Here is a 14,012-nt window from a genome sequence, read left to right as displayed (position 1 = left end):
GAAATGTAAATCAAAACCACAATGAGATACCATTTCTTGCCAGTTAAAATAGCAATCATTAAAAAGTCAGGAAACAACAAATGCGGGAGAGGATGTGGAGAAATAGGAACACTTTTACACTGTTGGTGGGAGTGTAAATTAGTTCAACCGTTGTGGAAGACAGTGTGGCGATTCCTCAAGGAAGTAGAACCAGAAATACCATTTGATCCAGCAATCCCATTACTGGGTATATACCTAAAGGTGTATAAATCATCTACTACAAAGACACATGCACACATATGTTTAATGCAGCACTATTTACAATAACAAAGACTTGGAACCAACCCAAATGCCCATCAATGATAGACTGGATAAAGAAAATGTGGCACATATGCACCATGGAATACTATGCAGCCATAAAAAAGAATGAGTTCATGTCCTTTGCAGGAACATGGATGAAGCTGGAAACCATCATTCTCAGCAAACTAACACAGGAACAGAAAAACAAACACCACATGTTCTCTCTCATAAGTGGGAGCTGAACAAGGAGAAAACATGGAGACAGGGAGGGGAACATCATACACCCACGCCTGTCAGGAGGTGGGGGGCAAGGGGAGGGAGAGCATTAGGACAAATACCTAATGCATGTGGGGCTTAAAACCTAGATGACAGGTTGATACGTGCAGCAAATCACCATGGCACACGTATTCTTATATAACAAACCTGCACGTTCTGCACATTTATCCCAGAACTTAAAGAAAAATTTAAAAAAAGAAAAAAAAATCTAAAAAAAATCATATGGAATCAAAAAAGAGCCTGAATAGCCAAGGCAATCCTAAGCAAAATGAACGAAGCCAGAGGCATCATATTACCTCATCTTAAATTACACTATGAGGCTACAAAAAGCAAAACCGCGTGCTACTGATGCCAAAACAGACACATAGACCAATGAAATAGAATACACAGTCCAGAAATAATGCTGCACACTTCACACCTATTATCATCTGATCTTCAACAAAGTTGACAAAAACAAGCAATGTAGAAAGGACTCCCTATTCAACAAATGGTGCTGGGATAACTGGCTAGCTATATGCAAAAGATTGAAACTGGACCACTTCTTATACAAAAATTAATTAAAGATGGATTAAGAACTTAAACGTAAAACCCAAAACTATAAAAATCCTGGAAGATGACCTAGGCAATATCATTCTGGACATAGGAAAGGACAAAGATTTCATACCGAAGATGCCAAAATCAATTGCAATAAAAGCAAAAATTGACAAATGGGATCTAAGAAAACTAAAGAGCTTCTGCACAGCAAAGAAACCATCCAGAGAGTGAACACAACACACAGAATGGAAGAAAATTATGGCAAACTGTGCATCTGTTTAAAGTCTAGTATCCAGCCTCTATAAGGAACTTAAACAAATTTACAAATAAACAAACAAACAAACAAAAATGACAGGCCAGGCTCAGTGGTTCACGCCTGTAATCCCAGCACTTTGGAAGGCCAAGGCAGGCAGATTACTTGAGGCCAGGAGTTCGAGACCAGCCTGGCCAACGTGGCAGAACCCCATCTCTACCAAAAATACAAAAATCAGATGGGCGTGGTGGTGCACACCTGTAATCCCAGCTACTAGGGGAGGGCTGAGGCAGTAGGATCGCTTGAACATGGAAGGCAGAGGTTGCAGTGAGTGGAGATCGCACCACTGCACTCCAACCTGGGCAAGAGTCTGAGATTCTGTCTCAAAAAACAAACAAAACAAAAAAAAAAAACAATACCTTTAAAAACTGGGCCAAGGATATGAACAGACACTTTCAAAAGAAGACATGCATGCAGCCAACAAGCATATGAAATAAAACTCAACATCGCTGATCATTAGAGAAATGCAATTCAAACCACAATGAGATATCATCTCACACGAGTCAGAAAGGCTATCATTAAAAAATAAAAAAAATAATAACAGATGCTGGTGATGTTATGGAGAAAAAGAAACACTTACTCACTGTTGGTGGAAGTGGAAATTAGTTCAACCATGGTGGGAAACAGTGTGGTGATTCCCCAAAGACCTAAAAACAGAACTACCATTCCATCCAGCAATCCCATTACTGGGTATATAGCCAAATGAATATAAATTGTTCTATCATAAAGACACATGCACACATGTGTTCACTGCAGCGCTATTAACAATACCAAAAACATTGAATCAACCTAAAAGCTTATCAATGGTAGACTGGATAAAAAGAAATGTAGCACACATATACCATTGAACAGTATGCAGCCATAAAAATGAATGACATTATATCCATTGATGGAACATGGATGGAGCTAGAGGTCATTATACTTAGCAAAGTAATGCAGGAACAGAAGACTAAATATTGCATGTTCTCACTTATAAGTGGGAGCTAAAAATGAGAAAAAACGGACACATAGAGGAGAACAACAGGCACTGGGGCCTACCAAAGAGTGGAGGATGGGAGGAGGGATAGGATCAGGAAAAATAGCTCATGAGTACCAGGCTTAATACCTAGGTGACAAAATAATCTGTACAACAAACACCCATGACACAAGTTCACCTGTATAACAAACCTGCACCACATGTATGCCTGAACTTAATATAAAAGATAAAAAAGAATAAAGAAAAAAATAGATTTCAAAACGAAAACATTGAAAGGAGGCAAAAAGGTCACTATATATAATAATAAAGGGGTCAACTCATCAAAAGCATGTAACGATTTTAAATATATATGCACCCAACACTGGAGCACCCAGTTATATAAAACAAATACTATTAGAGCTAAAGAGAGAGATAGGCTGCAATACAATAATAGATAGAGACTTCAGCACCCCACATTCAGCACTGGACAGATCTTCCAGACAGAAACTCAACAACGACAACAAAAAACCAGACTTAATCTGCACTATAGACCACATGGATCTAATAGATATTTACAGAACATTTCATCCAACAGCTACAGAATACACATTCTTTCCCTCAGCACATGGATCATTCTCAGGGATAGACCATATGTTAGGTCACAATACATTAAAAAAATTGAAATAATATCAAGCTTCTTGTCAGACCACAATGGAATAAACCTAGAAATGAATAACAAGAGGAATTTTGGAAACTATACAAATACATGAAAACTCAACAATCCACTCCTGAATGATTAATGGGTCAATGAAGAAGCTAAGAAGGAAATTTAAAAATTTCTTGAAACAAATGATAATGGAAACACAACATACCAAAACCTATGGGATATACAGCAAAAGCAGTACTCAGAAAGAGGTTTATAGCTATAAGTGCTCACATCAAAAAAGGTAAAAACTTCAAATAATCTAATTATGCATCTTAAAGAGCTGCAAAGAAAGAGAAAAACCAAACCAAAAATTAGAAGAAAAGAATAAAGATCAGAGCAGAAATAAAAGAAACTGAAATAAAAAAAACTAGAAAAGAGCAATAAAACAAAAGTTGTTTTTTAATAAGTCAACCAAAATTGACAAACCATTAGCCAGACTAAGAAAAAAAGAGAAAATCCAACTAAATCAAATCAGAAATAAAAAAAACTATTTGGGAGGCTGAGGCAGGCGGATCATTTGAGGCCAGGAGCTCAAGACCAGCCTGGCCAACATGGCAAAACCCCATCTCTACCAAAACTACAAAAATTAGCCAGGCGTGGTGGCAGGTGCCTGTAAGCCCAGCTACTAGGGTGGCTGAGGCAAGAAAATTGCTTGATCCCAGGAAATGGAAGTTCTAGTGAGCTAAGACTGCACCACTGCACTCCAGCCTGGCTGACAGAGCACGATTCTGCCAAAAAAAAAAAAAGAAAGAAAGAAAGAAAGAAAAGAAATGAAAAAGGAGACACTACAACTGAGGCTGCAGAAAGTCAAAGGATCATTACTGGCTCCTATGAGCAAATATATGCCTATAAATTGGAAAATCTAGACCAAATGGACCAATTCTTAGATACCTACAACCTCTCAAGATTGAACCAAGAAGAAAACCATAACCTGAACAGACCAATAACAAGTAACAAGATCAAAGCCATAATAAAACTCTTCTAGTAAAGAAAAGCCTGGGACTTTTCTTCACTGCTGAGTTCACTGGCTTCACTGCTGAATTCTACCCAACATTAAAAGAAAAACCAATACCAATCCTACTCGAACTATTTTGAAAAATAGAGGAGGATGGAATATTTTCAAACTAATTCTATGAGGCCAGTATTGCCCTCATACCAAAACCAGACAAAGACACATCAAAAAAAGAAAACTACAGGGCAAAACCGCTGATGAATATTGATGCAGAAATCCTCAACAAAATACCAGCAAATCAAATTCAACAATATATTAGAAAGAATATTCATCATGACCAAGTGAGATTTATCCCTGGGATACAAGGATGGGTCAACATACGCAAATTAATTTATGTGATAAATCATATCAACGGAATGAAGGATAAAAAACATATAATCATTTCAATTGATGCTGAAAAAGCATTTAATAAAACTCAACATTGTCATCATGATACAAACCCTCAAAACACTGGGAATAGAAATAACATACTTAACTGTAATAAAAGCCATATACAACACATCCACAGCTAGCATTGAAATGGCCTTGTGGTCTGGGGTAACTCCAAGAGTTCTTGGTCTCACAGCCAAGGAAATCAACGACGCAGACACACCAAGAATGAGGTTTAGAGCAGAAATTTAATAGGAGAAAGAAAGAAAACAACTCTCTGCTACAGAGAGGGGTCCCAAAAAAAGGGTTGCCATCCTGCAGTGAAATGCAGGGGTTTTTATAGATGAGCTAGTGGGGAGGCAGTATCTGATCTACATAGGGTACAAACAACCAGATATGACCAGGTGTACCGTCTGCATAGGGCATGAATCTCTGGCAGCCCCTACCCTAAACTTTTATTACACAGGCAGGTCCTCAGCCTGAGCTACTCCATGTTGCTCATTTCTTTCTTACTGTGCATGTGCTAAAAAAAGGGAGATGCAACCCCCATGGTGGACATACCTGGCCCCATGTGGCCTTTTCTATCTGTGCAGCTGCTGGCATCCCCCTATGAAAGCTTCCAGCTTCCTATCTATCTATGATAGAAAATCAATGTATCAACATTTTATCTTTATATACCATCTCAAACACAGGATTTAAACTTTCATAAAAGATACAGTTCTCGGGAGTATTAAAAATTCAGAAATAAATTTAACAAAAATATGAAAGAATTATTTGCAGAAAACTGTAAAACTTTATTAAGAGAATGTTAGCAGTCAAATTTCCAGCATAAGAACAACATTCTTGGTTTCAGTCTTCATTTGTCTTGGTTTAAACCTATGGTTGCCCATTACCTATAATATAAATATAAAATTAGAACATGTTACTCAGCAGATTTTTATTTAGATGACACTAGAGGTATACAAATAACCGTAAAATCAGAACCCTAAGGGTGACCCTTTAGCTTACATCCAGTTAGCCTCTGAATAAACTCTGAAGGTAGTTAACAACATTTTTAACTCATACCACATTTTCTAGCACAAAAAGGGAACAAAAAGACTGTTCAAGTTCAGAATGAATTAAACCAAGTGAATCTATTTTATATGTATAAGAGGAAAGCAGGCCAGGCTCGGCGGCTCATGCCTGTAATCCCAGCACTCTGGGAGGCCGAGGCAGGCGGATCACAAGGTCAGGAGATCGAGACCATCCTGGCTAACACGGTGAAACCCCGTCTCTACTAAAAATATAAAAAATTATCTGGGCGTGGTGGCAGGCACCTGTAGTCCCAACTACTAGGGAGGCTGAAGCAGGAGAATGGTGTGAACCCAGGAGGCGGAGGGTGCAATGAGCCAAGATCATGCCACTGCACTCCAGCCTAGGCGACAGAGCGAGACTCCGTCTCAAAAAAAAAAAAAAAGAGGAAACCAAAAAAAAAATGCATATACTTTCAGTAAAAATTCAACCAAACGAAAACACAGAGACTGGCACATTGGATAAAAAGTCAAGACCCATCGGTGTGATAGATACAGAAGACTCATCTCACATACAAAGGACATAGAGGCTCAAAATAAAGGAATGGAGGAATATTGAGCAAGCAAATGGAAAGAAAAAAAAAGCAGGGGTTGCAATCCTCATCTTTGATAAAACGGGCTTTAAACCAACAAAATACAAAATTAGCTTGGTATGGTGGTGCATGCCTGTAATCCCAGCTACTAGGGTGGCTGAGGCAGGAGAATCACTTCAAACTGGGAGGCAGAGGTTGCAGTGAGTGGAGACCGTGCTACTGCACTCCAGCCTGGGCAACAGACTGAGACATCGTCTCAGAAAACAAAACAAAACAAAAAATAATACCATTAAAAAGTGGCCCAAGAACATGAACAAACACTATCAAAAGGAGACATGTATGTGGCCAACAAGCATATGAAATAAAGCTCAAAGCCACTGATCATTGGAGAAGTGCAATTCAAACCACAATGAGATATCATCTCACACCAGTCAGAATGGCTATTATTAAAAAGTAAAATAAAATAAAATAACTGGTAAAATAAAATGATGCTGGTGACGTTGTGGAGAAAAGGAAACACTTATTCACTGTTGGTGGAAGTGGAAATTAGTTCAACCATTGTGGGAAACAGTGTGCTGATCCCCCAGAGACCTAAAAACAGAACTACCATTCGATACAGCAATCCCATTACTGGGTATACAGCCAAAGGGATATAAACTGTTCTATCATAAAGACACATGCACACATATGTTCACTGCAGCACTATTCACAATATCAAATACATGGAATCAACCAAAAAGCCCACCAACGGTAGACTGGATAAAGAAAATGGAGTACATATATACCATGGAATAGGATGCAGCCATAAAAACGAATGACATTATCTCCGTGGCCAGAACATGGACGGAGCTGGAGGTCATTATACTTAGCAAAGTAATGCATGAACAGAAAACTAAATACTGCATGTTCTCACTTATAAGTGGAAGCTATAAATGGGAAAAAATAAACACACAGAGGAGAACAACAGACACTGGGGCCTACCAAAGAGTGGAGGATGGGAGGAGGGAGAGGATCAGGAAAAATAGCTCATAAGTACCAGGCTTAATACCTGGGTGACAAAATAATCGTACAACAAACCCCCATGACATAAGTTCACCTGTATAACAAACCTGCACCTCATGTATGCCTGAACTTAAAAGATACCAAAAGAATAAGAAAAAAATAGATTTCAAAACAAAAACTTTGAGAAGAGACTAAAAGGTCACTATATAATAATAAAGGGGTCAATTCATCCAAAGGATATTAACAATTTTAAATAAATACGCATTCAACATTTTAGCACCCAGATGTATAAAACAAATGCTATTAGAGCTAAAGAGAGAGATAGGCCCCAATAAAATAATAGATGGCGACTTGAGCACCCCACATTCAGTATTGGACAGATCTGCCAGACAGAAACTCAACAACAACAACAACAAAAACAAAAACAGAGTTAATCTGCACTGCAGACACATGGATCTAATAGATATTTACAGAACATTTCATCCAACAGCTACAGAATACACATTCTTTTCCTCAGCACATGGATCATTCTCAAGGACAAGACCATATGTTAGATCTCAAAACTTTAAAAAAAAAAACCTGAAATAATATCATGGATCTTGTCAGACCACAATGCCATAAAACTAGAAATTAATAACGAGGAATTTTGGAAACTATATAAATACATGAAAACTGAATAATCTGCTCCTGAATGAATAATGGGTCAATGAAGAAGCTAAGAAGGAAATTTAAAAAGTTATTGAAACAAATGATAATGGAGACACAACATATCAAAACCGATGGGATACAGCAAAAACAGTACTTGGAAAGAGGTTTATAGCTATAAGTGCCTACAACAAAAAAGGTAAAAACTTCAAATAAACAATCTAATGATGCATCTTAAAGAGCTGCAAAGAAAGAGCAAACCAAACCAAAAATTAGAAGAAAAGAAATAATAAAGATCCCAGCAGAAATAAATGAAATTGAAATGAAAAAACCCTATAAAAGAGCAATAACACAAAAAGTTTTTTTAATAAGTTAACCAAAATTGACAAACCATTAGCCAAAGTAATAAAAAAAGAGAGAAACCAAATAAATAAATCAGAAATGAAAAACGATTTGGGAGGCTGAGGCAGGTGGATCACCTGAGGCCAGGACTTCAAGACCAACCTGGCCAGCATGGTAAAACTCCATCTCTACTAAAAATACAAAAATTAACAGGCATGGTGGTAGGTGCCTGTAATCCCAGCTACTACGGTGGCTGAAGCAAGAGAATTGCTTGAACCCTGGAGGTGGAGGTTCTAGTGAGCTGAGACTGTGCCACTGCGCTCCAGCCTGGTGACAAAAGGAGACTGTCTCCAGAAAAAATAAATAAATAAATGAAAAAGAAATGAAAAAGGAGACATTACAAAATTGATGCTGCAAAACTTCAAAGGATCATAACTGGCTCCTATGAGAAACTCCATGCCTATAAATTGGAAAATCTAGAAAAAAAATGGACTAATTCCTAGATACATACAGCCTCCCAAGAATGAACCATGAAGAAATCCATAACCTGGACAGACAAGTAACAAGCAACAAGATCAAGGCCATAATAAAAGTCTTCCAGTAAAGAAACACCCGGAACTGATGGCTTCACTACTGAATTCTACCCAACATTTAAAGAAGGACTAATACCAGTCCTACTCAAACTATTTTGAAAAATAGAGGAGGAAGGAATACTTCCAAACTCATTCTATGAGGCCAGTATTATCCTGATACCAAAACCAGACAAAGACACATCAAAAAAAGAAAACTACAGGGCAAAACCGCTGATGAATATTGATGCAGAAATTCTCAACAGAATACTAGCAAATCAAATTCAACAATACATTAGAAAGAACCATCATCATGACCAAGTGAGATTTATCCCTGGGATGGAACGATGGTTCAACATATGCAAATTAATTTATGTGATAAATCATATGAATGGAATGAAGGATATAATCCATATAATCATTTCAATTGATGCTGAAAAGCATTTAATAAAACTCAATATGTCATCATGACACAAACCCTCAAACACCGGGGAAAGAAGGAACATACTCCAATGTAATAAAAGCCATATACCACAGACCCACAGCTACTATTGAAGTGGCCTCATTGTCTGGGGTAAATAGTTCTTGGTCTCACAGCCAAGGAAATCAAGGACATGGGCACACCAAGAGTGAGGTTTACAGCAGAAAGTTAGTAGGAGAAACAAAGAGAACAGCTTTCGGCTACAGAGAGGGGTCCCAGAAGAAATGGTTGCCATCCTGCAGTGAAATGCAGGGGTTTTTATAGATGAACTAGTGGGGAGGCAGTATCTGATCACCTACATAGGGTACAAAAAACCAGTTAGGACCAGGTGTACCATCTACATAGGGCGTGAATCTCTGGCAGCCCCCACCCTAATCTTTTATTATGCAGGCGGGTTCTCAGCCTGAGCTACTCCATGTTGCTCATTTCATTCTTACTGTGCATGTGCTAAAAACGAGGAGGTGGAAAGCCCATGGTGGACATGCCTGGCCCCAGGTGGCCTTTTCCATCTGTGCAGCTGTTGGCATCCCCCTATGAAAGCTTCCAGCTTCCTATCTATGATAGAAAATCAATGTACCAACATTTCATCTCTATGTACCATCTCAAACACAGGATTTAAACTTTCAAAAAAGATACAATTCTCAAGAGTATTAAAGATCCAGAGATAAATTTAACAAAAATGTGCAAGGATTCTTTGCAGAAAACTGTAAAACTTTGTTAGGAGAATGTTATCAGTCAAATTTCCAGATTAAGAATAAGATTCTTGGTTTCAGTCCTCATTTGTCTTGGTTTAAACCTACGGTTTCACATCACCTATAAAATAAATATATAATTAGGGCCCGTTACTCAGCAGATTTTTATTCATGTGACACTAGAGGTATACAACTACCGTGTTGATGAACTAATATCAGAACCCTGAGGGTGACCCTTTAGTTTACGTCCAGTTAGCCTCTGAATAAACTCTGAAGGTAGACTTCCAGGCATATTAACAATATTTTTAATTCATGCCACTTTTTCTAGTAGGATAAGGAAACAAAGAGACTGTTCAAGTTCAGAATGAATTAAATCAAGTGAATCTATTTTGTATGTATAAGTGGAAAGCAAAAAAAAATGCATATACTTTCAATGAAAATTCAAAGAAACAAAATCCTAAGGGAAAAGATATTTTAAAGTATCATTTAAATATTTTGATATGAAATAACACTCTGAATATAGAATATGCTTAGAACAGCCTTAGTGAAGGAAATAGAAAAGTCAGTATTACATTTGTTTTGTGTCTCTTGTGAAAAAGTGTAAAAATGTTACTTTGGACTAGTTTAGCCATTATGTAGTTGCTTTAAGTAGGGCGAACATTTGCACTATTTTCACGGGTACTCCTGTCTCTTTACATGCCTAAAAGCAGTTCAGTTTGTACAGTAAACTGAATACCCACGCTAGCTTTAAGCCATTACCATCACAGTTAACATTGCAATATAAACTGATGCTTATTATCAACATGTTATGTATTTGTTAAAAACAGGCCTCTATAAAACTATCTAAAAGTTATTGGCTGTTGGTTAAATGACTTACTTTCAAAAGTCAGAACATGTTTTCATATCTTTCTTTTAAAAATCACACATAAAATAATATACATTTATGATGTATAACATGATGCTTTAAAATATATATACACATTGTGAAATGGCTACATCAACCTAATTAACATATGCATTACTTCACATAGCTGTGAAGACACTCAAAATCTACTCCCTTATCATGTTTCATATCTTTCATATCATAATCCAATTAGCTTTGACCCAATTTTTCTCCATCTCTAGAAGTCCTGGCCTCAAGTGATCCTTCTGCCTCGGCCTCCCAAAGTGCTGGAATTAACAGCATGAGCCACCACACCTGGCCCTCTGTCTCTGATAGTGTGTAAGGCAGCCATTTGGGGTCTGAACTACATTCAAAGAATCTTTAGATGTGAAGTATGATATTGAAGTAGCAGTAATTTTACCTCTGTGTCACATAAAATATAATATTGTGAAAATAGAAACCCTATAGTTTGCATCTTATTGAGTAACATACCTGCTTCCAGCACTTTAGTGGGATCGAAAGTGGGCAGAGTCCCCTCCCTGACATCAGGACCATCTCCAGGTGCATCCTCTATCTTAAGCAGAGCCAGTTCCTGTTGAAAAGCTTCCACATCAGGTCCTTAAAAGATAAAAAGGTCATCAATTTACAAATTAAAAACTGAACTACGAACGAGGAAATGATAATATTTATTCCCTCATCATTATGAAATAAAAACCTGTAGGCTAATTATATCAGGAGTCTCTTGCCAGGAAAACAGGAAAGCAGAGATGTTCAAACATTGCCCTTTCCTTTCCCAAGGCTGGCCCTAGACAACTTACTTGTTCCTTTTGTACTCATTTGTTCTTATTCTTATCACATTAAATCAGTGATTTGTTTGAGTCAGTCTGACTAGACTATGAGCTTTAGGCAAAAATTTGGCACTGACATCTCCAGCACTTAGTATATTACACAGCATGAGGAAGCATTAATAAATGTGTGTTAAAAAGTTTCTTAAAAAATACATGAGATGTCCGCAGATGGCAGACTCGGAAGCTGCAAGCTGCCATTCTTCCACAGAAACATAAAACAAAACAAAACAAAACAAAACAAAACAAAAACAGAAAATGACTGAACAAACCATACAGGAACTCTGGAAAACACTCAAAGGTTTACGGCAACCATGCAAATACCCAATCAATAAAAAGCCTCTGTCAAAACGGCAGGAAAGTTTTGTGGCTTTTTATGTGTCCTTGTCCCACCTCTCCGCACAGCAGCAGTAAGAAATGTTTAAGATTCCTTCCTAATGTTTTCTGTCCTCCTGTTACTGGTATGTCATAAAATATAATGCATAAATATACCTCCACCACCCATAAGCATTATTCTCCACTCTTCCTTCACCTTGAAGGGCAGGTGCCGCTTCATTTTCGATCTCCCCAGTAGGTGCAATACCCTGATTTTCAGTTGGTGGCTCCTCTTCTTGATGTTTTTCCTCAGTGGGCTGCTGGACCTAAGGGTGTTAAGTGTGTGTGCGAATAAAAAGTCAATAATATAAATACACAAATGCATATGTGCATCGAATCATAAATCTAAAGACATTTTTCCAACAGATATATATATATATATATATATATATATATATATATATACAGAGAGAGAGAGAGAGAGAGAGAGAGGGAGAGAAATATCCATATCCATACAGGGTAACACCAGAATATAATATTCCTGAACCAAAGTTTCCTTCATGAGATGCCATCATCATTTTTTAACAGCATGGAACACCTGTATCAGTGCATGTACACTAGCCCAAAAATATTTTTTAAAATAAATTGTGTTAATAGAAAACATCAAATGTTAAAGGACTCACAATCACAGATACAACTGGCTGGGAAGACTCTTAGTCATTTCCTCTTTCTGAGGATTGGGATCTTGTTCTTACATGCTCACTCATATTTCCCACTGAAAACAGAATATTGTTATTTGGAAAAAGTGTGTAAAAACTTAGCTATATATATGAACATTCCATGGCAAAATGGTGATTTGTACTTTTTTAATTTTGAAAATATTTTCAAAATAATTCACAGAGCAATGATAAGTACGCATGCTTTCCAATCAAACTAAGGACAGATTTGTTTGTATCACAGTCGAAGAGGCATAGAAATCACCTTAACGCCACAGCAAAAGACAAGAGGACTTTTTTGAGTTTTGGTTTTACAATTAGACTCTCCGTCATGAAGGCATTTAGGAAAAAACGGGCAGAGAATTGAAATAACTACTGCTTTCGTCCCACTTTAATTTACTAGGCTCATTTCCCCCCTACATCCCTCCCACCAAAATCAAGTTTTGCTGGAACGCACAGCCTCGCCCATTCCTTCCCATGACGTCCATGGCGGAGGTGAGAAGTTGCGACACAGAGTGAAGTTTATGTTCCTCACGGGACACCTCTGCCAGGCACTCTACAGACCTCAGGGCCGCAGTCACCAGCCCACAGCGTTCCTAGTTCCCAGGCCCCTTCCTTGCCGACCTCACCATCCCTTCCCGAGTCCCTACTGAGGAGTCTGGAAACTGTCCTCTCTCAGAGGGTTCCAGTTTTCGGGACTCAGATACCTCTAACAGCACCTCCAGCACTCGCCCCATCTTCACGTGATCCCTCCCCTCCGCGGCCCACTTTCCTCCCTAGTTCCAGCCCAGCCACTACGTCAAGGCCCATGGCAGCATTGCGACCTGGGAGGAGCCGGACGACGACCGCAAGGCCCCTTTCCCTCAGAAGCCAAGGACTGTGCCGCAGGACCTGTCCAAAGCCCGCTGACTCCTCCTCACATTCACTCACAACTAAATTCCCAGGAAGACCGCTCTGCGGACCTACCGGCTGAGCCTCAGTCAGAGAGAAAGAATCAAGATGGTGGAAAGAATGAAGATACAACCTCTCCTCACAAAGCTCTGCATGGACAGAAGGTAGGCAACAAGGCGCATGCGTAACAGACATGCGTAGCAACAGAAATCCGCAGTAACAGATCTGTGCAGCATGCGCACTGAGTGGGGCATTCACCACGTGACTGAAGTTTTCCTGCCTCTGTGGAGAACCTAGACCACGAGCTCTCCTGACACCAAAAATGAACTTACAAAACACTTTACTTTTTCCCCCGCCCACCCTTTCTTTCACTTCCAATGGCTTTGGAGAATATGAGCCCCAGGTTACTCTAAGGGAAGAATGTGTTTCAGAAAAACTCACCATCATAGAAATAAATATTAAATATTTTAATACCTATTTTATATCTGCTTTCATGTATCATTTTCTTGCCTCCTTCACGAGTTTGCTGTCGTGCTTGCAATGAACTTACCCACTCCAATACAATAAGACATTCATAGTTTTTA

At 38.5% G+C, this 14,012-nt stretch overlaps 1 pseudogene; it reads right to left on the bottom strand.

The window, feature by feature from the left end:
- Positions 1-5,220: 5,220 nt before the first annotated feature.
- On the bottom strand, positions 5,221-12,588 carry LOC100972408 (putative G antigen family E member 3; annotated as a pseudogene).
- Between the last annotated feature and the right edge of the window lie 1,424 nt (positions 12,589-14,012).

The sequence above is a fragment of the Pan paniscus genome, chromosome X, assembly GCF_029289425.2.
Source record: "Pan paniscus chromosome X, NHGRI_mPanPan1-v2.0_pri, whole genome shotgun sequence".
NCBI lineage: Eukaryota > Metazoa > Chordata > Mammalia > Primates > Hominidae > Pan > Pan paniscus.
This window is presented reverse-complemented; position numbering and strand designations above follow the sequence as displayed.